Source organism: Sus scrofa, chromosome 11 (genome assembly GCF_000003025.6).
Source record: "Sus scrofa isolate TJ Tabasco breed Duroc chromosome 11, Sscrofa11.1, whole genome shotgun sequence".
NCBI classification, from domain to species: domain Eukaryota; kingdom Metazoa; phylum Chordata; class Mammalia; order Artiodactyla; family Suidae; genus Sus; species Sus scrofa.
Window position 1 is genome coordinate 8,441,498 of NC_010453.5, and position 27,116 is coordinate 8,468,613.

Genomic DNA, 27,116 nt, shown 5'->3' on the forward strand with positions numbered 1-27,116 from the left:
CTTGAGAGCTCAGAGCCGCATCCAAACATGTTTGAATGTAAAAACTGGAACGAGTCTTCCCTCTGAAAGCACCCCCATCTTTTATCTTTTATTTTCTTTACTTATTTTTACGTCTTTAAGGGTCTGCACATAGGTGGTTATTCGATTATCAGGAGCAGCAGGCTCGGGGAACTGCTTTGCTTGCAATCCTGAAGAATTTCATGCTGCATTTCACTCTCTGGTGTATTTTCTTTATTTTGCAAGATTATTGGATTGTTGAGTGAGGCTGGTGTTTGTGTGCACCAGAAATTAACACCATTAAATACTCGAATGCATGCTTCAAATTCCTGTCTTGCATCAGAGCCTAAAACCATTTGTAGTGAAGAGCTCAGTTAGACAATGTGAATGGTGAACTGTACTGGAGCCCAGAAGACTCACGGGTTTCAATTTCGATAAAGAGATTCTGGTGGCGGCTTTAGATGTCCATGCCTGATATTCCAGGGGTGCGGAGGGTCTAAGATGCTCGAGACAGTGAACCGGGGTCTTGCTGGTGCAGGATCCCTGGATAGGGTGGCTTGTGGAGTCAACTTATTTCCGTGCTCTTTGCCTTGGAATGTCCTGGAGAAACCGAAAGTGGTTTTAGGGTTGTGAATGATTGATTGATTGGCGTCTTTAAGGAGGGTAGATTCGACCCAACTGCTGAGGGCTAACTCTGTGATGACAGAAAACAAACCAAAAATTCGGCCGAGCTTTATTTCACCATGAAAGTGAAATGGACCCCCCGCCGCCCCCAGAGCCAAGTCTTTGTATTGCTTTAGGAAATCTTGGAGATGCTTTGAGAACGTGGGGACTTAAGGCCACAAGCTGACAATTTCATGTCTTAAGGAAGTTCTTGTTTTCCTGAAGTTCTTCTTGGTTCACTGATGTTGCCCTGGTGTCAGACTCTTTTGCAGGCAAAAGCAAAGCCTGGATGGGGCTGGGCCAGGGGTGTAAGTGCGGGGACTGCGTTGGCAGGAGAAGGACGGAGATGATTCGCATCAGACTGCGAGCAGGAGCGTTTGAGGGTCTAAAGTTTCTAACAGCCCAGTCGCTTTCTGCCTGTTCTCTTTGATCTGAAGGACCCGCCTTGTTTTCCTGAGCTTGCCTGGCACAAGCCGTTTTCCGTAGAGCTGGTTTCCCAGCTTCTTCAGGAACCTTCTCCCAGACCTGCTCTCCACCGTCTGCTGTTTCTGCTCTTCCTTTGTCTGGGGGTTTCATGTGTCCGGATCCATGTGTGTTATGAGTCCTCCTGCTTTTCTTGACCGCCGTGACCCAGCCTCTCCCCTCCTCTCCGAGAGGGGTTCACCTCCTTTCCAAACAGCCAGATCCCGGGACACCTCACCTCCTCCCGCCACTATTCCCACTGCCTTCTCTTTCTCCAAGACCACCTAACTCTGGGCTGCCAGCCACAGAATTGTGAGAAGACCTCTAAGTTGGACTTCACACGAGTCATCCTAAGGTCTCGGTCTGTCCTAATTAATTTGAGGGGGTGGATTGTGGAACGGGTGTTGAACTTAGGAGACCTGGCGTCTAACCTAGACTCTGTTCCTAAATGGCTGTATGTTCAGAACAGAAACAGATTCACAGACACGGAGAAGAGACCTGTGGTTGCCAAGGGGGAGGGGGAGGGAGGGGGAGGGACGGGCAGTTTGGGGTTCGTAAGATGTAAACTCTTACATTTAGAATCAGTCGGCAGTAAGGTCCTGCTGAATAGCACAGGGAACTATATCCAGTCTCTTGAGATTGAATATGATGGAAGAGAATATAGGAAAAGAGGTGTACATATATAGAGACACACACACACACACACACACACACACACACACACACACGTATGTATGATTGGGTCACTTTGCTGCACAGCAGAAATTGGCACAACACTATAAATCAACTATACTTTAATTAAAAAATATATACCAAAAAATGGTTGCAGGGGATCTCCAAGCCATCTCATCAACCGCTGGGTCTTCAGGTACGTTATCTTTTCTGCCTACTTCTGCTGCTGTTCCCCTCCTTGGGGACAGCAACAGGAGCTGCGCTCTCAACACCTCTCTCCCAGTCCACCTGCTGGGGTCTCCCCGTGGACCGCATAGTTACCTGCCCAAAGTTTGAACAACACTGGCTACCTGTTTTCTAAATTCCCTTTCGAATAAAGCTTGACTTCATTGTCATGCAGGTCGCACTAACTTCTTTTTACAAAGGGTGACCTAGAAAGGCCACCAGGGTGCAAAATCCCCCGCAGCTCCTACGTGTCAGCTGAAAACAGAAACGTCCCTAGACTGAGACGCCCATTCCCTTCGTGTGTGCTGTGCAGTTCCACCAAAGGGCAGGTATCATGTGGGATCTGCGGGTCAGACAAATGAAGGCACAGCTCAAACTGAATAACTGGCAAAACTACAGGTCAGATGTGGGTCTTTCAGCTCCATGGTCGGAGCGCTTTCCCTCCCTTACCCTGTGCTGCGTGGACAACTGTTATCGTTTGTCTGATGAGATTCAAGATTGAGGACGGTCCGTGTTCCGATGGGTGTTTCCCTGATCCTTACGGCAAGTCTCCTGTTTTCAGTCCTGCGCTGAACGATTGGCTGACAGGGTGATCAGTTCCTTCATTCACTCCTGAAAGGGTCATTTAGCTCTTGCACGGGAGGAGGGTAGCCCTTGAAGAGCCGAGCTACACATTAGCCTTGTGTTCTGAGCTGCCGTTTCTCCTCCATGGGTCATCTCACCCCGCAGAGTCCCCTGCCCCAAATGCAGATATGTTTGTTTCATTCCCTCCCTTAAAAGGCTTCCGTGGCTACCATCACTCTTAGGGTAAAGTCCAGGCTTCTCCACAGGCAGTGCCCCAAGCCTGCACACCTGGCCACTGCTTCTGTGCCCCAAACCCCATCACTTCACTCCCCTCCCCTGTGCAGACAGCCTGCTTCATACCCCCGTGGCCCATCACACCTGCTCTTCTGGGGTAGGAGCTGTACAAGCTTCCTGCCCAGATTCACTCAACTAATTCCTACCTTGGCTGCAGGAGTTCGCGTGACCGTCCTTCCAAGGACCATCCAGGAAGTTTTCCTGAGCCTCCCATCTGGGTTGGGTCCATTCTCTGTCCTTCTCGTAACACCAGGACTTTCACCCCTCACAACACTTATCTCGTTGTATTGTTCTGTCTGTCTGCTAGTCTGCATCTCCCACCAGCCAGCGAGCCAGGGACCCTGTCGGTCTGTTAACCATTGTATCCCTAGAACCTAGCACAATGCTTGGCACATAGCAGGAACTTGATAAATATTTATTCAGTGGACTTAAATCGAGCTGGACAGAATGAACTCCTGGCGTGCCTCGTCTGCTCTCCGTCCTGCCCACAGGTGCACACACGCGCCTGTATTCCTGTTATGCCCTGTCTTCCGTTCTCCACCAGGGCTGCAAGGCCTAATGCAGCACTTCCGTCTTCCATCATCCCTCAGGTTTCTGACCCCTTTGTGTTCTCCTTGATGCCTGCGCCTCCTTGGACTCAGCACGGCGTGAATGGTCCTTCCCTCTCGTCCAGGGATTGTGTTCAGTGTCTTAGGGTGTGAAAGGGTTCAGTGGTTATTTTGTGGCAACCGGTAAGGTTTTGTACAGAAACTCATGGAAAACAGGGGCTCTATCCTCTCTGTTGCTGAGCAGCCCAGTTGTGTTGGAGACGGAATTGCATGTGGCGGGTGGTCGCTTAACCTCCGGTGGTGAATTAACTTATTTGCTGTGAGGCTGTGTCCATCCTGGGGGACCTAGCTGAGCCGAGAGGCTCCAGGAAAGACCTGGAGACTCTCGGAAGGGAAGGTCTTTATACTGGTTTTCATCCCCGTAGGAACTCCTGGTGGAGAAGAAACATGGGTGCCCCTGTGTCTGTGTGTAATTTATTCACCAAAAAACATGTTAGATGGGAATTCCCTGGTGGCCTAGTGGTTAAAGGATCCAGTGTTGTTACTGCTGTGGCTCAGTCACTGCTGTGGCACAGGTTTGATCCCTGGCCCAGGAACTCTGGCATGCCATGGGTGCAGCTGAAAAAAAAAAAAAAAAGGTGTTAGAACTCTCCTATGTGCCAAAAACTATTCTAGGCCTTGGGAAGAGAGCAGAAAATAAGGCAGTTTCTTATGTGGCTGATGGGAAAGAATTTTCCTAGCAGGATGCCTCGCATACTGTAAACCCAGTAAATACCTCTTGATAAAGGAACAAGGGGGCATCATACTCACTGCAACGACTCTTAAAAAAGAAAACCAATACATTTTAAAAAATTACATTTTTATGATTTTTACACAAACATCACCAACTAGCCATTTTTCTTCCCCCTAAAATGCCTCAACAGTAGATTTATTTAGAGTTGCTCAGTTGTTCTGCTGTCTCCGTCTCCCCAGTCCAGGCGTTGAGTGTAGGTGGGTCTCCAGCAGGTGGCCTGCTGGCTTCCTTGTCCTCCTGAAAGAACTCTAGTGGCCCCAGAGCAGAGGGCTCGGCTCAGGGCGCCGAAGCAAAGGAGGAGAGAAGTGGTCCTGACGTCTCACAGCCATAGGCGCGAGGGATGAAGGCGCACATCTCCTGCCCAGGTGCCAGGTGTAGTGGGCCGTTCACCCAGCCCCCACAAGCACACACGTTGGTGTGTTTAATCAGCTCAACCTTAAAATATCCTGCCGATTTCCCCATCATCTGTTTGGAAAGCAAGGAGCCATCTGCTTGAGGAAGCAGGCGGGTCCACGTACTTCCTTGTTGCTTAGTCAGGGGACGGGCGAGGCGAGGGCTGGTCGGGCCAGGAGGAGCAGGGCAGTCTGCTCAGGATGCACGTGGCAGAGATGCTGGCACCTAAGCCAACCTCCGCTCGCGTGTGTGTAAGTCCGTTCTATTCCAGAGGCATTTCTTTAAAAAACTCACAACCTTAAAAAAGGTATTTAAAATCATTTGAATAAACAGATTTTGAACGTCTCTAAAGTAAAGCTGCTTTTTTTTTTTTTTTTTTTTTTTTTTTTCTTTCTTGTTGCCTGTGGGATTGTATTGGAAACACAGGGTGGTCGTAAGGTCAAGGACAGCTAGATGTCGTTGGCCTCCCTTAGGGTGGCTGAGGAGGCGGTGAGGATGGACACTTGGGCCTCTTGTCCCAGGCACACGGTGGGACACTGATTTGATGAGGTTTCTGCAGGGCCTTCCAGTGACAAGAAGGACTTGGGGTGGCCCCGTCGAGATGTGCTGTAGAGTCTTCCTGGGACTGTGTCCAGTTGGATGCAGTGGTTCCCTTTGTGATGCCAGGACCCAGGTTTCATACACCTGGGTGTCCCCACAGCGCCCACCCCAGGTTTTGATATGGATGGTGCCCGGGGTGGTGAGATAGGCAAGCAGCTGGGGCCGAATGACAACCTAAGAGCCAGGGCCACCCGGGGCCACGCCCCCGCCCATCTGGTCCTGCGACTTCCTTCCTCGGCCACTTCCAGAGGCAGCCAGGCCCCAGGCAGCCTCAGAGGCCCTGAACCTCTGCTCTCGGGAAAGGGTTTCCGCCAGAAGATTTCACAAGGGGAATTTCTGCCTCACAACTGGGGCCACGTTCTGATCCTCTGTCTTACTAAGCCTGTAACCTGGGACAGGTCACTTGATCTCTCAGAACCTGTTTCCTTCCTCATCTGCGAAATGGGAGTGGAAACGCCAGTGTCGCGGGCTTATCTGAAACCCAGACGAGATAATGCGTGCCCGTGCCCGTGACCATGACGTGACGCACGCTGGACCCGACTGTATTCGTTTGGTCTTGGGCACTGTCAAGGGTTTCCTGTCTCGTAATTTGTACTTTTTCTTTTAGGAGGGGTCATGGGAACAAATTGTCATGGTTGGGAAGTTCTCCTAAGTTGCTGATCAGACCCTCTGCTAATGTAAATTCTATAGTATAAGATGTCACTAAAAGACCCGTTAATTCCAATTCTCCATGAAAAGAGGATAACGTGCAAGCTCTTTCTCATATAAAAATCCACATATCTTCGTAACATGAATCCTTAAACTTTGTCATGTCAGGCCTCAGAACATTTTGTTCAGCATTAAAAACCACAATGATTTTAAAACTTACCTGTGGCCTTATTGTTTTCAATGATTTGGCCTCATTTTGGCTATTTAAGGCCTTGGTTTTGGAAATTCAGCTCAGGCTTTTCTTTGACCTAAAAGTTGGAGTGGGATGGTAATTGGTTTGCAATTATGCATTTTACCTAATAGCTTATATATGAGATTGTAAATGAATTCACCACTTGAAATTAATCTCTTTAGATATTAAGAGTGTCTGACTTCAAAAATTTTTGAAAGTCAACCTTTGACATTTTGCTTTGAAATATTTAAAATATATATCATTTCTTACCCAAAGAAACTGATGCAACACCAGCTGAGGTATCCTATTTACTTAATCAAATTTATTTTTTGGACAAAACAAGCTTATTCAGGGAGGTGAAATTTTCTGTTCTTGTTTTGCTTTGTTTTGTTTTGTAAAAAGAAACAAAACCAAAAACTTTTAATGAAGATATTAGTGGTAGCCCAGTTACTTTTAAGGAACACAAAAATGCTAATACTGGAGTTCCTGCTGTGGTGCCATGAGTTAATGATCTGGCTTGTCTCTGGGGCGTTGCTGGTTTGAATGCTGGTTTGATCCCTGGCCTGCTGCAGTGGGTTAAGAATCCAGCGTTGCCGCGGTGGTAGCAGATGTGGCTGGGATTCGATCCCTAGCCTGTGAATTTCCGTATGCTGAGGATATGACAGAAGGAGGGAAAAAAATGCTAATACTAGGCAAAGGGAAATGTATTTGGCCTCTACGTGGGGACACAGAATAAGCAGAAGGCGTTAGGCCTGGCTTCAGGCTTTCCTCCTTGTCGTGAAAAAATATATCCATAATTATAGAGTTCTGAATTCAGGACTTACTATGTAAGTATATTGAGAAGTGGCTTAAATGCTTCTGTTCTAAAAGCAGTTTGTTACTATTTGCCGACCTACAGCAAATGTGTAACTTTATAGATTTGAGTTCTCACACACTTTTCTTCCCCTTCTTAAATAACACCCTAAAGTCTAGGAGTCACAGCTAGACTATGACACGCCTATGTATTTTTACATCCATATAACTTTACTCAAGATACTTGAGTGGTAATTTTAAATATTTTTAATTGCTTTAATGAATAATGTACTTTTAACAAATATTTGGGAGGCGGGGGGAATGACCACCCATTTACTCAGTTCTATAGAGAAACTACCCTGCCCAAACCTTCTTTTGCTTCAAGTACTTTGGGACTCTGTAAAGAATGTTGTTCTTCAAATTTTAATTTGAATACCTCCAGCTTTTCTTTAAAATCTAGAAAAACGTAGACTTGGCAGGAGGGGGTTACACAATGAGCTGCGACAGGTGTTCTGGTGACATGCCTGTAAAAACGCTTCTTACAGGATGGTCAGAGTGTTTCTCAGTGGCAATCTACAAACTTTTCCACGCTCCATGGGGCATGCGTTAGCTTTTTATGGCAAACAGCTGGTTATCAGACTTACCTTTGAACAGCCTGGGGGTTCAGAGCACAGGGATGGAGGAACCACAAAGATGGTATATGCCCTTTTCTCCGTAGACCTGATTTCTTCACGGCAAATCACACTCCTCTCTCCTACCCCGATGCTCCAGAAAGACTACGGCGTCTTGATGGATAATCAGTACTGAATGGGGTTTTGCAGTAACTATGGGCCACAAAGATTCCATTTAAAGAAACATTTTTTAAGTATCAAAATACGTTCCCAAGGGAAAAGGGAAGATAAGCATGAGAAAGACTGCAACATCCATTCAACAAAAATCTGAACTATCTCACTGAGTGTCTGTTAGATGCCAAACACCGCGAAGGCCCGGATGATGGTGAAGACACTGATACATGGCAATTTGTTCGATCTGGTTTTTTACGAGGAGACCAAGGTGCACCAATGGGCATCATGCTTCTCTGGCACCAATGTTCAAGCCTCTGTGTGGCGCCAGCACATGGCAATACTGACACTGTGTCATCTGGCACAGAAGCCCTAACTGGCCACGAAGCATCTCCCTACAGGGAAGTCCCAGGGCACCTTGATTGGCCTCTTCATCGGGGTTCTTTGCTTGGGGTTTGTTTAGTTTTTGTAATTTGTGCCTCTTCCGCACCCTCTGAAACACAGTGGGGCAGAGTCCCAAATCAAACGTTCCTTCCCAGGGCCCAGCTCAGGAGGGGTTTCCAGTCGTTTGAGATTTTCAAGCCCTTGTGTAACAAAGGGGAATATTAACTTGGCAACTTAGGTCATTTGTTTTCCATCAGCTGTGAAAATGCACATTATCGGAGGAGGCTTTTCAGAAGGCACAGGCACCAGCCCTGGAGATTTGACTGAAGAACCCTAGGGCTGGGGCCAGGCTTCTAGCTGCAGTGTGAAAACGGTCCCCTGGCACATGTGACTTTTGTCCCCTCCCCTGACTGAGAACTACTCACGGGAAGCAGAAAAGATCCTCAAAGATCAAACTCATTGCCAAGCTGTTCCCTGCTTCACCTGCAGGAAGCAGGAGGCATGATTCATGGCAGGCCCCTATCCCTGCCCCTTGGCATCTGGTCCCCTCCCCCATACACCCAGCCACCAGCACCCTCCAAGGCCAGTGTGTTCCTGGGCAGGAGGAGAACCTGTATTTTCTCTCCTAATAGTGCGTGGATCAGTGTTCCATTATATACAGACTTCCTCCTGCTTCTCTCTTGTAACCTTTCAGATTACCCATGTGGCTCTTTGTTCTAACCCCTGCTCACATCAAACGGTAAAACACTCCAGGGTTCTTTCTGCCACCTCTTAACCGCTTTTTAACATGGTCACCATGTGCTATGGGCTGGAATTCCTATGCTGAAGCCACAGTCCGCACGGGGATGGCATTTGGAGATGGGGCTTTGGGGAGACCATTAGGTCATGAGGATGGAGCCCTCCCTCGTGGGAGCAGTGCCCTTATAAAGAGGCGGGCGAGAGATGACCCTTCTCTCTGCCATGTGAGGACACAGCAAGAAGCCTGGAAGCGGGCTCTCAGTAGACACCAACTCAGGCAGCACCTCGATCTTGGACTCCTCTGCCTCCAGAACCGTGAGATGTAAATGCTTGTTGTCAAAGCCACTCAGTCTGTGGCAGCTGGTTACAGCAGCCTAAGCGGACTAAGCCAAATGGATGAATGAGAAATATTTGAGGTCCTTAGGACGAAAACTCTCCAAGTAATATAATAAAATATAGAAATGTTCAAGGAGTAAAAGTTGATGAAGAGCATCCACGATACTTAGTGCTGGACAGAAATTGCATTAATCAGAGACAGGGTAAACTGTGCTGATGTCTTTTCTTTTATTATTGAATCACATCCACTCAAAATAAATAGCTCACCTTGCCGTACAGTACAAAATTGACAGAACACTGCAAACCAGCTATAATGGAAAAAAGTAAAATCATTATTAAAAAAATAGTAGTTGAGAAACTTCTCAAAAGAAATATTGCCAAAATGTAATGACTTTTATAAAGATGCTGCAGATTACTACATAATTAGTTAAATAAAAGGCAGTGCCATTTCAGAAGACTACACACAACCCGATGTTATGGCCTTGCACTTGGTCTTCACGTCTGCTAAATTAGAAAGGGCTTTTTGCCATTCAGTCCTTCAGCAAAAAGTAGGTGATTGATGTGTGTGCTCAACCAACGCCTGACGAGCATGGTCACGACGGAAGCCGTTTTACGGGCAGTTTTTAACGATTTCTGCACCAAACACTCCTGCAAGCACAAACATGGGTGGGCAGGAAGCCGGGAAGTTGTCCGGAATTATGCGCTTTGTGGACAACCTAAAATGAAAACACAGACTCTCCATCAGCGGGGTGATGGCTGGGGAGACAGGGGTGCAGAGGAAACCCAGAAGGAGTTTGTCCAACATGCTCCGCAGAGAACTTGAAAAAAGAGTCAGCAAAAAGAAAATCATGTCACACCCCCGGCAGGGACTTTGTGGGGTGGTTTTTATTTGGCAAGTTTGACCTCTGTGACTGGGGTGAAATGACTTGCCGAAATGAACTGGGTGTGGTGCTTGCCTGGGGGGTGTGGGGACGCTCCCTAAATGTCAGCGAGATGGTTAAGAGGAAGGGTGGCAGGAGTGTTGCCCGGTCCTTGTTTATTCGATAAGGAATGGTTTCCTCTTTAAAAGGCGCTTTTAAAGTTTCCAAACATTGAAAATAGTGATGAGTTGACACGAGATTGCGTAAAGTGAGATACATAGAGGAGGAGATTTCTGTTCCATCTCTTCCCACAAAGAGCAACGGATTACTCATTCCTACCCAACCACCTCTCCCTCGGAGGACTGATTTCCAGGAACTGTGAGCAGTGGGGCGGGAGACTGCAGCCCGAAAGAGACCATCGGCTTCCCCCCAGTGCCTTGAAAGGCTCCCCAGGTCAGTCTGCACAGGACTGCTTTAAAACAAGGTTGGGATCCAGCTCAAGTGTATTTGAGCAGCAGGGGGATAGAAATTACCAATATATGAAATGGCAACGTTCAGATAGAAGTCCAACATGGCACATTACTCTCCCGAAGTCTGCAAACACAGTGTGTAGCAGTGGATGAAAAATTTCCTCCAAAATCCACCAGAGTCTTTCAGGAGCTATCTTAGAGTGGTGTGTATCCATGGTTCTGCTTTTTTATTTATTTTTTATTTTTTGCTATTAAATTTTTTTTACGATTTTTATTTTTTTCCATTATAGTTCATTTACATGGTTCTGCTTGTTGAAAGTAAATGGACATTGGAGATGAACAAGCATTTGTAAAATAGACTAACATGTAATTGTGCACAATATACAGGTTACTCAGCCCACTGGAATTCTGTCCCCACTGTGGACCAGGGAGTTTACAAACCCTGAAGCTCGAATACTCCGCAGTTATACTCTTAACCTACCACATTGCTAAATGCTACTCACTGCTGCATGGAGTGGCTCATGACACCTTTTCATTGTGACCTAATAAACTATTGCATAGTTCAGCACCTCACATTTTAAAACTTACAAAATTTGAAATGTCTTGAATTGCATCCAAAGTGGTGCTCTCTCTCCACTCAGCTTTCAAGGGATAGGTGAGAAGTATATTTAATAACATGTTTTAATTTCACCATTGGGAAAATAGGGAGAAGAACACACATTCTAAAGTCCTGGGGATTCTTCAAGTCTGGATCCTGCCAATCCTGGGCATCAACGAACTATTTCCGTTTGGGGATCATCATTGCTATTGTTTTACTCAATGACAGAGCATCTTAGAAAACCTGTGGCATTTCTCCAGAAGTTTAATTATTAATTTCCTGCTAATTAGTCATCTTATACATCATGCCTTTGAGTCCTGGGGAATAAATATTTCTTCAGAACTCAAACTGCAAAAAGTGCTCTGTGGTTGTGCTGCTGAAGAACTTAGACAAGTAAATAACTCACTTGGCGGGAGTTCAGCAGAAAATCAGGGCATCGTTGAATTATGGATCTGAAAGAAAGCGTAGCAGCATCTAACTCAAGGCACTCATTTTACAGGTCAAGAAATGCACACCTACCCAGACAGCTTACACTGAGGGTCTCCTGCTTCCTGGTCTGCTCTTCGTGAAATCATCATAAAACCTAGTTTAAGAACATCCGGGGTCATTTTTTGTGATCATAGAAGGCAAGGAGAAAGGACACCCACAGCTTCCCTCGTGGGTCCAAGAGGCAAGCAGTCCATGTACCAGCATGGATTTATCCAGCCCCCACTTGCCCATGATTCTGCTCAGGACACAGCGGTGGGCAGGGGGAGGCAGAAGCTTTCAAAGGTACATGTCAGTCCCAGGCGGTGACCCACTTAGCTGGTCCAGTGCACAGCATCAGTATCTCAGCTGGCTGTATTTTTCATTCTGTCCTTAAGAGATAAAAGTCTTAGAGCTCCCTGGTGGCTCAGCAAGTTAAGCATCCAGCATGGTCACTGCTATGGCTTGAGTCCCTGCTGTGGCTGGGGTTCGATCCCTGGCCTGGGAACTTCCACATACTGTGCACGTGGCCAAAAAAAAAAAAAAAAAAAAAAAGAGCCTGTTTCGTTGATGAAAACAAAGTGAGAGGGGATGGACATTTTCGTTTAAGGTAACTTTAGCTCAAGGACACACACAAGAACCAATGATTGTCCTCAGAGCTGTGATCCAGGGAAACCTGAACCCTATAAACACATTTCCTTTGCAGGGGAGAGCTCTAGGGATGTTTTCCTCTCCAACGGTGAAAGGTCTACTGAAGTGTCATTGTCCTCACAGACAAAGAGCACTGTGTCTGTGTCACAGTGGGGAAACTGAGGCATGCGGAAATAATCTGGTCCCCGCTAAGAGAGCAAATTTGAGACTAGATGAGATTTCACAACTTTTCTCTTTCAGGTTGTCCTTCACCAGTCCCCCAAGTTTATTCCATGCTCATGTTTAAAGAGTTACAACCCAAAGCAGCTTTAAAACTGTATATTAGTGATCGAACCACAACAATATGTACTGGTATATCTATATATATTTTTTTCCCACACGGGATATAACCAAATTCCTAATTAAAAATCAGCTGATAAGTCCCCTGATTAAAGGGGCGTCGGAGGCAGACAGCAGACCTAGCCTAACTGTGCTTGTGGAGCAGCTGTGCACCTGCAAAGTAAATACTTTGCCCATTTGGGGGAAGCAGGTTCCTTTCTAGGGTCATCAGGGCTCCATTTAGTCTCTGAACAAGAGGTCACCCAGTTGTTTTGTGTGGTCCCCGGTTTAAAAAGTTGTCTCACAGCAAATTCTTCAGCTCTAAGGGATAGCGAATAAAGAATCATTGCTTTGGGGAAAGGCTGCTAGAAGAGCTCAAAAGAAGGCAAAAAAGAATTGTTTTTTAAGCGCAACTTCTTCTGAGCACTAGAGTTTGAAACTGCAGAAGGTTTTTGTTTGTTTTGGATTTTTTTGGCAGTCCCCTCGGCATGTGGAAGTTCTGGGGACAGGGATTGAAGCCATGCCAAGAGCAGTGACCCCAGCCATAGCAGTGACAATGCCTGATCCTTGACCCATTAGGCCACCAGGGAACTCCTTCCTCCCACCCCCTGCTCCCTGTTTTAAGGTTTTAAAGTAGTAGAAGGAGAAGATCCTATAACCTCATATAACCTAAAAAGTCAGCTGGGAGGGAGCACGTTGCTCTTCAAATCTAGATAAAGATTGGTCAGGCTTCCATGGCAATGCCTGTGGAGGGTCCCAGGCCCAGCCCAGGACCTCTGTGACTCTGAGACTCATGTCTTCGTGCTTAAGTTCCTGCCTCTGCCAGTGTTTTGTTTGTTCTTTTTTGCCACGTATGAATGTCCCCATTATCTCCTTATGCTGCCCCACTCTGGACTTACTGTGTGGATTCAGAAGGGAAGTTTGGCCCCTTTCTTTGATTTCCACAGAGAAAATCTCCACTATAAAAGCCTGTGCATAGAGCAGATTCTGTGGGTTTCCGGAGAGAAAACGGGAATCTGGGGTTTAGACGGTCATTCAGCACAGACAACTCCGAGTTAATATTAGATGTCCCTGTTTTTGAAAACCCCTTTCAGCCCCCTGCCATTTGAGATTTCTCAGTGCTCATTCGACTGGTATTCTTCAACCTCTGGACACCTTGGTGGCTTCTTTCTTCTTTTCTTTTCCCGTCTATCCTTTCAAGTTGCTTTCAACCCCAAGTCCACAGGATTTCACTTTCTTCTCCCTCTGTTGTCGAGAACAGTTCTGATCTTTCCAGCCCCTGCCCCCAGCGCTTCTTCAGGCCTCTCACAGCACATCCCGAACCGCTCGAGATGCTCATCAAAATCAAAGGGCCGTCTGAGACCGCGCCCTTTAAGGACAGCGTCATCCTCGGCACAGGCGAACCACCTGCAGGATCGTGTTAAAATTAAGTTCAGATGCTGGTTCATCAGGCTTGAGATCGGCCTGGGAACACTTACCTTCGACAGTCATGATTTGATTCTGATTGAAGGAACGTCAGCTCATTTTTGAGAAACTCTGGAGCCTCATAAGATTCATGCTCTGTAGGAGGTGGTTGGATTCTAGGTAGCAGGTTTTTTCCTCCTTTGCATATAGAGTGTGCCTATCCTAAACCAGACCCCACAAAGACCCCACTGTGGGGGGGGCGAACATCTCCCCATCGTTCTACTGCCTGAGCATCTTACGGTGTAAGCCCCAGGTCACTTCTTAGTTGCGCTGTCATTAAAACGTGGGTGGGCTCATCAGGAAGGGCTAAGACTCATGTTTCCAGTCTTAAGAGGATTGTTCTTGTCTAACATGTTTGTATTCACGTGAACAGGCTCAGTGACCCATGTTGCTAAGTCAAGCAGAGGACAAAGCTTGCTCTGGGACAACCCAGGGAACTTGCTTGCTGTCCTCCGAAGTCGGAGAACAGAAGACAGGCTGGATGGATCAGGAAGTAAGACTATTTTGGATGAGCAGACATCCACACTCTTTTATAGTTTTAGTGCCCAGAGGAGTTGTCCTAAGTTCACATTGATTTGGGCGCATGATTCACTGAGAGTAGCTTTGTTTCCCTCTCAGTTTACAGGATGGTTCTGTCCCTTTTAGATGATAATTTAATGGCAAAGCTCGACACTGATCAGAGCGTTATTACGAAGTACATAAATTATCTATACTATAAATGAATAGAGTCTCTTTCATAATGCATTTAAAATAATTTGTTTTATAAAAACTGCTGCCCTTTCCAGCAAGTTGTCCACTCTGTTGTGTAAAGAAATACAGACATATCTCTACACTAGCCTTCCTAACAGTTTTGCTGTCTTTTGTCACGTTTCTGTCCTCTTTACACCTCAATTCTTAGCTCTTTGGACAGAAGAGGTACATTTTCTATTTTGTTGAAATCTCCCTGAAACATTTATCGAATGATTTCTGCCCTCAGGGTGTGTTCAGGAAAATGCCCGTGCCCCACTCAGACCTGTGTCATGCTCTTCCCGAGTCCAGTAACAGGGTGTGGACCTAAGTAAGTAGTTTAACCACCCTGTACACCCTAGAATAGTCTCTGTAAAGTGGGGTAAAAATACGGGCTGATCTCCCCAAATCTCTACTATTTTTGAAAGTATTTTAATTTAATTTAAGTTTTATTCTTAAGGCTGCGCCTGTGGCATATGGAAGTTCCCAGGCTATGGATGGAATCAGAGCCACAGCTGTTGGTCTGTGCCACAGCCCCAGCCACTCAGGATCCTTAACCTACTGATCCAAGCCAGAGATGGAACCCCCATATCCTCATGAATACTTGTCAGGTTCTTAACCCGCTGAGCCACAACAGGAACTCCCTAACTCTCTACCATTTTCAGGACCTCTCTGAAGTCTAGAACCACACTGCTTATACAGTTCTCATCCACTGCTAGCTTTTCTTCTATTAAACATAGCTATTCCGTAGCCCCCTGCATTTTTGTTCTGATAGCCCCTCTGTCGTGTGTTAGCTCCTCTACTTTCAGGATCGAGGCTACACTCTTGAGCATGGCATTGAAGACCTGGGGCCCTCCCAGTCTGGCCCCGGGCTCAGTGGCAGGCCCCCTCCCTACCTCCAGCCTCCCTGTGTGCCCTGCTGGCCACAAGGACCCACTGCTGTCCTCTTGGTGGTGTGGGTCTTCACGCAGGCTTCCTCATCTGGAAGCCTTTTTCTGTCATCCTTATCAAGGCTGAGCTCAGATGTCCCCTTATCTCTCAAGCTGTCCCTTACACTCTGACCCCCAGATGACTGAATTGTATCTCACCCTTTGGATCATAGCTGTTCCCCCCGCGGTTACCGTGTTTCACGCTGTGTGTATCTCTTGTTGTTATCACCCTCTCTACCCAGGCTCCAAGCCTTTTGAAGGCAGACATTGTGTAACCCCTGAATGAATGGGTGAGTGAATGAATGGATGGATGCTTTTCCTGTCCGTCTGTGTCTAACTGTCTGTCTTAGCCATCAGTGACATGCACAAAGCTAAACTCTTTCTTGAAAAGGGACATAGTCTTCCTAAGTACTAGTTTTCTAGGCAAGGTGATTTCTTTTCCTCTTTCTAAATCCCTCATCACTGGGCTCCTATTATTTTTCTCTTGCTTTAGTATATCCCATTTCAAGAGGATTTTTGGTTAAATTATTAGCTACTTTAAATTCTTTGTGGATTTAAGTAAGCGGGAAGTATAAGGCGGTATCCTCTGAGCATTGTCTGAACTAAATAAAGTCTTTTTCCATCAACACCCTATCACTTTTCCCACTTCCCTTCCTCCACTGACTGTATCCTGGATAAAACTGATGTCAGCTCTTCACATGTCCTTCAAGTTGCCTCATGTTTTGAGTCAGTATCCTCCATTTGTTTCTTAATGCATCCAAGATTGGCTACAATTATTTGACAGTTTCTTTTTGGCTGACATAGGCTTGCAAAATCAAAACTTTCTAATGCACTTTGCTTTTGCTGGCGTCATTATGCATGCTGCAATAGCAGTTGGATATAATGGTGTTTTGTGCAACCATATGGAAGAGTTAAGTAGAAAGAATGAAAAGAGATGGGACTTCCAGCTATGACACAACTGGTTAAGGATCCGGCATTGCCACACCTGTGGCATAGGGTACAGATGTGGCTTGGATTCAATTCCCTGGCTTGGAAACTTCCATATTCTGTGGGTGTGGCCAAAAAAGAAAGAAAGAAAAGAAAAGAAACCAGATGAGACTCAACAAAAGAGAACTGTCAGCTTGTCAGAGACTCAAAGTGAATTTCCTAAAATTTTAACATGGTGGCAAGTATATGCAACTTTTGCATTCAATCATTGGGTAATAAGTCTTGTTTCTAAGAAAGCTCATCAGAGTGATGGTTCCTTGATGTTTGGAAGGGATTGTTTACTTGATGAAGCAACACAACACATATCTCAGGACTAACTGGCTTTACAGCTGACAGCAGACTCCTTCGGGCAAGGACTTTATACATTTGGCACAATTATACTTATTGTACATCAGTGCTGCATAAATATTTAATAACAGTTCCCACACCTATTCCTGGCAGGTCCAGCCTTTCTGACTTGTCATGTCCATAATCAAATATGCATTTCCACATTAATCATTTGAGGTGTGGTGCCACTCCTGGGCTGGTTTCTCTGGAACGATCCATCTTCTCTAGGCTTGGGCTGTGCTCGAGTAACTGGAATAGAGATAAATAGCTGTAGAAAAAATCCGATATAGTTCTCTCATCCACGGGTGGTTTTTCTTCTATTAAACATCGACGTATTCTGTAACAGTGACTTACAGACTGAGCTATATTTTCTCCTCAAGGTAAAACAGTCACCTTTGTGGAAGTTACATCAACATCTGGGCTTCTTCCAGGCTTTGTAACTAATGACTAGATACTGGGCAGCTCCCTCTCCCTCTCCTGTGGTCAGTTTGCTCACCTAAAAAAGATCTAATCGCAAATGTTGATCCTGGCTGCAAAGTTTTAGTGTCCTGCCTATTTGCAAAGGTAATATTTGTGCTTATTTACTCAGGAGAAGTAAAGTACCTCATTTTTAAAGTTTTTCTGGTGACTATGAGAAAGCGCTACTCCTGAAATATTTCGTCTGTGGTCTGAGATATATATGTATATATACATTGTCTTTAAGAGGAATTTACCCAGTATTTGTTGTATAGAAGAAGAGAGTCATTGTGGCAACAGATTGGAATTCCAAAGCACATACATGTAGAAAAGCATAGCTATTTAATTATGTGAATTTTAAAAGAATCACAAATTTAAAGGGATCAGAAAGAACAAAATCCACTGGCTCTGGGAGACAAAAGTCGACTAATTGTGGGATTACTGTCCCTTGGTTTCTTTATCAGTAAAATGGGAATCTTCTCTTTCTTTTTACCAGAGAACAAGAAATGAGACAAAGACATAAGGCCCAGTGCAGTTAACGGGGGTTTCAACAGGAAACTTTCCTGTAAAAAGATGCTGCTACAGTCAGTGCTTCGGGTTTTCCAAAGGTGCCTGCGCCGTCTTCTTCATCCTGTTCACTCACATTTTTCTCTCCTGACCCCTCAAGACATTTGCCACAATTTTTTTTCACACTTTTTAAAATTGAAGTAGAGTTGATTTACAATGTGCCAATTTCTGCCACACAGCAAAGTGACCCAGTCACATTTATAGACATACCTTCCCTTTCTTATACTGTCTGCATTTCTTTATGGCCGGCTGCATTGGGAGCTGCCGTCTTTGCTCAGGCCGAGCAATATTTATGTCAGTGGTGCAGCAACGACAATCAGCCCACAGAAGGATTTAATCTGGGTTTTGTTTCCATCGACAACGTCCTTCAAAGGCCCAAGTTTATCTGCCACAAGTGATAATAAAGCTGCATGAAAAGGCTGTGCAGATCCTCTTGCTTTTATTCACCTCGGGTCCCCTCCTCTCTGGGAACCTCCCAGGCGTCGGAAGTTTTGTTTGGGAACGCTGAGGTTTCCAAGGGTGACACAGGTCAACTGGAAACGTTCTTTGGCTCAGGCCAGTGTCAGGATCATTTCCACCTGTGGTCACGTTCCTGGAGTTAAACAACAGTTCAGGAAAGTGAACCCCGGGTAGGTTTTTCTGCAGGAACACAGAGAGCGCAGGTTCTGTGGAATCTTCACAGTTAAGGAGCCTTCAATACCGAAGAGTAACTGTTGTGCTTCCCATTTCAATGATTTATACCTATGTTACTCTCATGCTTAAATTATTGATGTAATTACTCTGTGAATATAGTAATGCATGGCCACACTCCGAATCGTGTGATCCATGGACGCTGTTACTGAGGGCAGTATGTCTTGTTTATTCCTCCAAATGCTGTTAAGAATGTGTACTTCTAAGAATCTGCAGATACTAAGTTTGGCCTCTCCATCATTGATTAGGGTCACCTTGCTTAACCTGGTCTTCATTTCTACATAAGTAAATCTTGTAATTTTTATAGTGACAATCATTCTTCCCGTAGATTCTCCCCCAAATGGCTGCAACTCATTGAAGGATAGGATCGTTCATTCATTCTGCCAGTGCTTTTCGCATACCTACTATATGCCCGGCACTGGACTAGAACTTGCTCATAAGTATCCAAGTCTCCTACTCCAACTCTCCCTCTTTTTATCATGCTTAAGTTTACTGCATTCACAGATATTGCCGTTTTTACAAATTGAAGGTTTGTAGCAATTCTGCGTTGTCAGATGGTTGGCATTTTTAGCATTAGTATTTTTAAATGAAGGTATGAACGTAGACATAACGCGATTGCACACACTAGGCTACAATATAGTGTAAACATAACTTTTATATGCACTGAGAAACCAAAATATTGTGGGACTCACTTTACATTGTGATATTCACTTTAGTGTGGTGGTCTGGAACTGAACCTGCAGTATCTGAGGGGTACACACCTCATCGGAGCCTTCACTGACCCAAGGTAGTGGCGTCAGAGATCACTAATCACAGGTCACCAAAACAAATATAATAATAAGCTTAACGTGACACAGAGACAGAAAGTGAACAGAGGATGTTGGAAAGATGGCACCGATGGACTTACTAGAGGAGGGTTGCCACAGAGCTTCAACTTGGAAAGCACACACTCTCTGCGAAGTGCAGCGTCATGAAGTGCAGTAAAGCAGTGTATGCCTGTTTTTCTTCCTTCCATTCTGTCGATATTTGCTTTGTATTTGTGGGGAGTTCTGCTGCTTGGTGCACACATAATTGCTCTCATTAGCAATTGACCTTTCCTTCATTATACCATGTTCTTTGTCTCATGTAACAGTTTTTTACTTAAAGTTTCTTTTTCTTTTTTTTCTAACTTTTTTTAAAATTTATTTTTTATTGTTATTCCCCCCAACACACTGTTTTTTTTTCCCCCACTGTACAGCGTGGGGACCCAGTTACACCTACACGTTTACATAATTTTTTCTCCCATTGTCGTGCTGTGTTTTCTAGACATAGTTCTCAGCGCTACACAGCAGGATCTCATTGTTAATCCATTCCAGCGTGTATTTTTTCTGTTATTATTATGCCACACCCACTCTCTTTTGATAGCTTTTAGGATGGATTATCTTTTCCTATACTTTGACTTTCAACTTACTTTTGTCCTTAAATCCTGAGGTCTAAAGTAAACCTCTTTTATCCTGCTGTAGAGCATTGGGAACTCTATCTAGTCACTTATGATGGAGCATAATGTGAGAAAAAGAATGTATATATATATATATATATATATATATATATATATATATATATGTATGTATGTGTGACTGGGTCACTCTGCTATACAGTAGAAAATTTACAGAACACTGTAAACCAACTATAATGGAAAAAATAAAAATCATTTAAAAAAGTAAAGTAAATCTCTTTTAGAAAGCATGTAGTTGGATCCTACAAGACAATGTTACATCTTTTGAAGGAAGGGTTTAATCCATCTGTGTTTAAAGCAATTACTTATAGAGAAGGACTTACTGTTGCCATTTTAAAATGTGTTGTCTAAGTTTTATAGCTTTTTCTTCTTCATTGCCTTCTTTGCTGCCTTCCTTCGTGTTTAGTTGATTTTCTGGCAGTGACGTGTGGTCTCTCTCTCATTTCCTTTTGTGTGTATCCTATGGATATGTCCCTCATGATTACCATGTGATGACGAAACATCCTGAAGTTGTAGCCATTTATTTTAAATTAATAACGGCTTTGCTTCAATAGCATACAAAAGCTCTACTCATTTATATCTCTGCTTCACCCCTAGTTTACATCATTGACCTCACAAATTACATCTTTATATACTGTGTACACAACATAAATTTATAATCATCATTTATACTTTTGTCTTTTTAAATCCTATTTTAAAATGAATGGTGGGGTTATAGACCAAAATAACAAGAATTCAAGTTTTTATATTTCTCCATATATTGACCTTTCCCAGAGCACTTCTACAGTCATATGGTTTCAAGTTACTGCCTCTCATCCTTTTGTCTCAACTTTAAGGACTCCCTTCAGCATTTCTTGTAGGGCAGGTCTAGCGTTAACTCACTGAGCTTTTGTTTACCGGGAACATGTCAATTTCTCTCTCATTTTTCGAAGAACAGTTTTGCCTCTATTCTCAGTTGACAGTATCTTCTTTCAGTTCTTTAAATATATGATACCATTGTCTTCTCACCTGAAAGATTTCTTCTGAGAAAGCTGCTAATATTATTGAAGATTTCTTGTACATATTGTACCACTTTTCTCTTGCTACTTTCAAGATTCTCTTTGTCTTTAACTTTCTACAGTTGCATCATCATGTGTCTCAGTGTAAGTCTCTTTGGGTTTGTCCTACTTAGAGTTTGTTAAGATTCTTGTATGTGTATATCCATGTCCTTCCTCAGACTGGGGACATTTTCACCATTTTTTCTTTAAGTGAAATTACTACTCCCTTCTCTCTCTTCTCCTTTTGGCACTTCCATAATGCATATTACTTTGCTTAATGGTGTCTCATAAATCCTATGGGCTTTCTTCATTTTTCTTCATTCTTGTTTCTTTTTGTTCCTCATACTCAGTAGTTTCAAATGATCCATCCTCAAGATTTCTGATTCTTTTCTGTTTGAATTCATTATTGAGCCCTCCTCTAGTGAATCTCTTAATTCAGTTATTATTTTTTTTCAGTTCCATAATTTCTGTTTGGTTCTTTTTTATAATTTTGATCTCTTTGTTGATAGTCTCATTTCACTCATGCATTGTTTCCCTACATTTGTTTAGGTATGTGTCTGTGTTCTCCTTTATCTCATTGAGCACACATTAGAAAATTGTTTTAAAGTTTTGCCAAGTGATTTCAGGACCTATTTTTTTTTTTAGGGTTGGTTTCCGGGGCTCTATTTTGTTTCTTTGGATGGATGATGTTTACCTCCTTCTTTGTTGCCTTGTGATCTTTTGTTGAAAATGAGGCATTTGAAAAAAATCATCTTTTTCACCCCGTCTTTGTGGACTGGCTCTGGACAGAGGAGAATCTTCACTAATCAGTGCAGAATGAAGGCCTAAGGTGCTCTCAGACTTCTTCTGGGGGTAGGTCTTCCCTGAATCCTGTGCAGATGCGTATTTCCCCTCCAACTCTCCTATATACATGACTACTTTTAAATCTCTTAATTTTCTTGAGAATCTCACCGGTGCTCATCCTTAGGACCTTAGATGTTCTGTTATATTCCTCTGCCTGTAATCTCTTGCCCGCAGGTGCCCATGGGTCTGCAGTTACCTGAAGCTGTCACAGGCCACTACACCTACCCTTGCTGTCAGCAGCCTCCAGTATGATACCCATAATATGGCACCATGCTCATCAATGCTGAGTCAGACCAGAAAGAAACCAGTCCCTCAGACAGACCAGAATGTTGCAAGCAAGTTCTGCTCTTTCTCCCTGTCCTGAGGGAGGGACCAGAAATTGGGTGGAATCCGCCTGACCACATTGTGCTCCACTGGGGAGGGATTGGGATAAAGGTGAGCGAAAATGCCACAAATGTCCTATTGTTTCGAGTGTGGCTTTTTCGTGGTTAGGTAGTCACTTGGTTGCTGTGGCTTCTTCACTGGTTCTAGAGTTCCCACAAAGCTACTTTGGTCCATATGTTGTTGTTCTTGTGGTATTTCTGGGAGAGAATAAGGGCCTGGAGCTTCCTAGTCTGTCATCTTGCTGATATCACCCTTGTTAATAAGTAACTCATCATCCAAGGAGGAAGAGATTCACACAATAAGAATGACATAAACAGCTTTGTGTTTTTGAAAAAAAAAAAAATGACTCTTAAGATTGCACATCCTTGCACAAGAGAAAATACACTTCAGAGCCAGAGAAACCACTGGAAACATGCATTTTGGACCAGGTGAGAAATCATAAGGGCCTGAACTGAGACAGAGGCATATATTCAAGAACTATTTAGCAGGTACAGTTCTCAGCTAATAGCTTATTGGGAGCATAGACCAGGGGTGTGAAGACAGAGGAAAGGTGGAATCAAGAAATAGGCAAGTAGATCCCAGAATCTGATTTGTTATTTGCTTAGGATTCTCACTTCCTTTCCTTATCAGTTAAATAGGAGGGTTGGGAAGATGAAAAGAGATAACACAGTAAGTGCCTCGTATATTGTAGGCAATTAATAGGAGTTGGTTTCTTTTTTCCCATCCACCTACCTCTTACCAACATTCCTGGATTTCACACCTTAGTGGGTGTTGATACCATTAACTAAAATGTAGAACAGGAAGGATGCAGGCCAGTCTTTTAAATTTCTGGGTTTGTTGGGTTTTTAGACTCCTGCTCTTCAGCAATGATGCACAGTAGACAGATGCTAAGTAAGGAAATGTTTGCATTTATATATATATATATATTATATAAGATTATATATATATAATCTTTCTCAAACAAGCTATCTTCAGTATCCTAAAATCATTATCTCATTCCCAGAACATTCCCCTAAAATTAAGCAGGAAACAAAGTCACTTTTAGCACACTGGTTGGTCCCAGGTTGATCAGTAAATTTGGAACAAAGTGATAAAAATAATTTCTGTTTCCTGGCTCTTAATCCAATACTTTGTTATCAACTCTGCGGCTTGTTTAAAAAAAAAATTCTGTGAGAATCTTCTCCAAATGGCTTTAATCTGACAGATTTACAGCCATGTAAATATACTGTGTGCATTCACGATGACAGTTTAAATGTTATGTTTAGAGATTATGAAAGGAAAATAGAGAAAGGAATTTCAACTCACCCTTTATTCCCCTTGGTCACTGACCTTTTTATAGATTATATTTCCATAGGCCAGGATTCAAACTGCTATTAGTGCTAAAGAATGTCGGGTTTCATGCAATGACTATTTCGTATGAACTGTCCATCTCGCTTTACACATCATAATGTCGTAGCTTGAAGAGATGTCAAAGAACAATTTAAAAGCCTGTTATTGAGATCTTCTAGAATAATCAGGATAGTATGTTTAACTTTGGGTAAGTAACGCTGTCGCTAAAATCTGTGCATCAGATTTTAGAGGTTGAGCATGATGTATCCAGATATTCTGTTCTGATAGGAGAAAAATCTACTGGCTTGTGAAACATGAAATCTGAGAAGCTGGAATGATCTAGGCTTCTAGGAGAGTGATGTTAGCGATGAGTGCCCCTGTAACCCTGGGTTTTTCCTCTTGAGCCGTGCCCCACTTTCCCACACCACCAAGAAATGGAATTTTCCAGAGTCCTGCATTTGAGTAATCATGTGTTTTGAAGTATTTTCAAGAAAAACAAAAGCTGTAAAAATATCAAGTAGTAGCATCTAATTCTTTTCTGCTCATCTTATGGCTGTGGTACATTTCCTGCATGTCATTTCTTATCTAGTGAAATAGCCAAATATGTCATCCAGTGTCAACTCCCATACAGAAAGCAACCACATTTGTGGGGGGGGAGGTACTGAAAATGATGGAACACTGATGGAATTCTTATCATAACTCCTTGTTACACACTTAGAGGTGGTTTTGTTTTGCAAAGTCCTGATGGCTGGAAAGACCCAATTGTCAGTGAGTGATGCTTTTATCTGTTTTAATGTGTGACATTGTGTTGTTCAGAGATTTGACTCCAGAGATCATAGGGCTGCATTTCTCAGAGATGACACATGGACGTGCACAGACACAGAGACTAGGTTTGCCTCGTAAAGCCTTATCTCTTGAAAGGTCTGGCTCAGATGATAAAGTGGCTTCATGCAGGCATGATGTAATTGAGGCAGGTGCCCATCTGGATAACTGCCTACTGCCCGGACGCATCTCTGCATGCCGGGTACATGGAACTCTAAGCAGTTTCACCCTTTTCCTCACCATGTTCACCCCGACCTCACCGTTCACACACTGTCCCCTCATCTTTGCGCCATCCCCACTGCCTGAAATAGACTTCTTACTTCCTGGTCACCAGTGCCCTCCTTGTCCTATCATTTCCAGGCTCCTTCAGAACCCAGCTTGGCCGTGAGCCCTTCTGGGAAGCTTAATATCCATGCTGAGTTGTGGCCCCTTCCAAGCATGCCCAAGAGCCCTCTGCAAACCTTGGTTATAATATTCTGGTCACTTGCTTATCTCCTCCTATTACATGGTGAGCTTCTTGAGGATAAAACCCATCCAACTTGGAAGAGTACTTAGGATGCTGCCTGGCACCTGCGGGGACGTGACATACATGTGTTGAATGAAGGATTTCATCCTGATGTGTAAATGAAATAGTGGCCAGAACTGTAACTTGCCCTCACCAAGTTTTTCTCATGTGCCAGGCACAGTGTTGGGCTTTTTAGAAGCATTTGCTCACCTAACCCTTTTAACAACTCTGTGAGACAGATGTCTTTATTATTCCCATGCTGTGAATGAAAACAGTGGAGACAGAGCGTTAAATAACCCAAATCCCACCATGCAGACAGATTTCCACCTTAGATTTGTTGAGCTCTTTCCATCAGGGTGCCCTGTGGGGAAGCGGCCCAGATCCAACGACTCAGAGTGCAGCAGGAGGAAGAACCCATAGTCGGCACCATATTACACGTAAAGCCGGATAAGAACGGGCACCCATCGTGATCAAAAAGGAAGTCAGGGAAATTGTCAAAAAGGAGCCGTGCGCACATGAGACGTCTGCATGGAAGAGAGAGGTAGCCTGGACTGCAAAATGTGTCTGCATCTCTTCAGTCGTCCTCAGGGACTTCCTGCTGAAAATCTCAGGAGTTTAAACCAAAGAACCACAGCCCCGGCAGCTGATGTTGCTGATGTCTGCTTCCCGGCCCAGGTGGCCTCAGAGCCATTTCAGATCTAGACCCTTGAAACCTTTCAGAGAGCAGACTATTTCCTAAGTGAGGGTGGGGTCATTTTTGTAGTTTGTGTTCAACACCGTAAGTCAAGCATGTAGCACAATACTTGGCACGTAATAGGTGCTAACTAAATATTTGTTTAAATGAAGTCATAGGTGGGGTAGAGAGCGAATGTTTCGGAATCAGAAAGGTTGGGGTTTGCACTGTCACTGATTAACTGTCTGGCCTTGGACAAATGACTCAACCTCTCGGAGCTTCTGTTTCCTCGTGTGACTTGAGGACAGTGTGTGGTACCTGGCCTGGCAGGTGTGTAAGGATTCATAGGCTGAAGGTAGTCACGTGGGGGGAATCCAAAGATTCCAATGGCAGAACAGCATCTCGTAAGAGGTAAATAGCTAAGAAGGTGGGAGAGAAGTGTCAGGAAACAGAATGTCATCTAAAAGCTAGAAAGCTGCCAAAAAAATAGGAATAATGTGTGGCAGGAACTCGCCAGAGATGTAATAGAATTAGCGTTTCTAATCCTCACAAACCGATTAGTTATTTCCCACTTTGTTGACATTTTAGCCCCTTCTCTGGGTCATCTCATTTTTTCATATTGATTTCTTTTTCACTCCTAGGTATAGTGGTAACTCATCTAAATAAGAAAATAGGGATTTTGAAGGATTATCTTTGGTAGAGCCTGCCATTTCTTAGAACTCATGAAATTTATTTAAACAATCCCCCCCCCTTTTTTAAGGGCTGCACCTGCAGCCTATGGAAGTTCCCAGGCTAGGAGTTGAATTGGAGCTGTAGCTGCCCACCTACACGACAGCCATAGCAACGAGGCATCCGAGCTGCATCTGCGACCTATGCCACAGCTCACAGCAATACCTGATCCCCAGCTCACTGAGCGAGGCCAGGGATTGAACCTCATCCTTGTGGATACCAGTTGGATTCCTTTCCGCTGTGCCACAACAGGAACTCCCAGCACGCATGAAATTTATTTTCAAACTCTCCTTTGGTCTCCAACCTGCTTCCTAGAAATCTCTTGCGAAGATTACTTTGGCATAAAATAGAAATCATAATTTGGTAAGAAGCCTAGAATCCTAATTTGTCTCTTGTTTTGGGGATAGTGTACTCCATTTAGGGGTGTGTGTGTGTGTGTGTGTGTGCATGCACTTCAGCAGAATAGTGTTCCATCCTGCAAATGCTGGAAGAGGATTCTTAAAAAAACAAAACCTAAATAAGCAACATAACAACACTCTCTGCTCTTCCCATTCTGATCTGCTCTGGCTCCTCCTTATTCTCCTGTTATCAGCCCTGAGCCTCCTGCCAAGCACTTCTTTCTGGTTTTCCAAGCATCTTCCATCATTCAGCCAGCACCTCCAATCTTG

At 44.2% G+C, this 27,116-nt stretch overlaps 1 long non-coding RNA gene across 2 annotated transcripts in view; it reads left to right on the plus strand.

Moving 5' to 3' along the window:
- The window catches only part of LOC110255743, a 131,421-nt gene that overhangs the window by 98,269 nt on the left and 6,036 nt on the right, over positions 1–27,116 (plus strand). The window contains exon 3 of one of the 2 annotated variants that reach the window (XR_002336486.1): positions 7,602–19,886. The exons of the other annotated variant lie outside the window; for it this stretch is intronic. This is a non-coding gene — a long non-coding RNA (uncharacterized LOC110255743). Of the gene's footprint in view, positions 1–7,601; positions 19,887–27,116 lie in introns of those variants that run through there. 2 annotated transcript variants of the gene reach the window in all.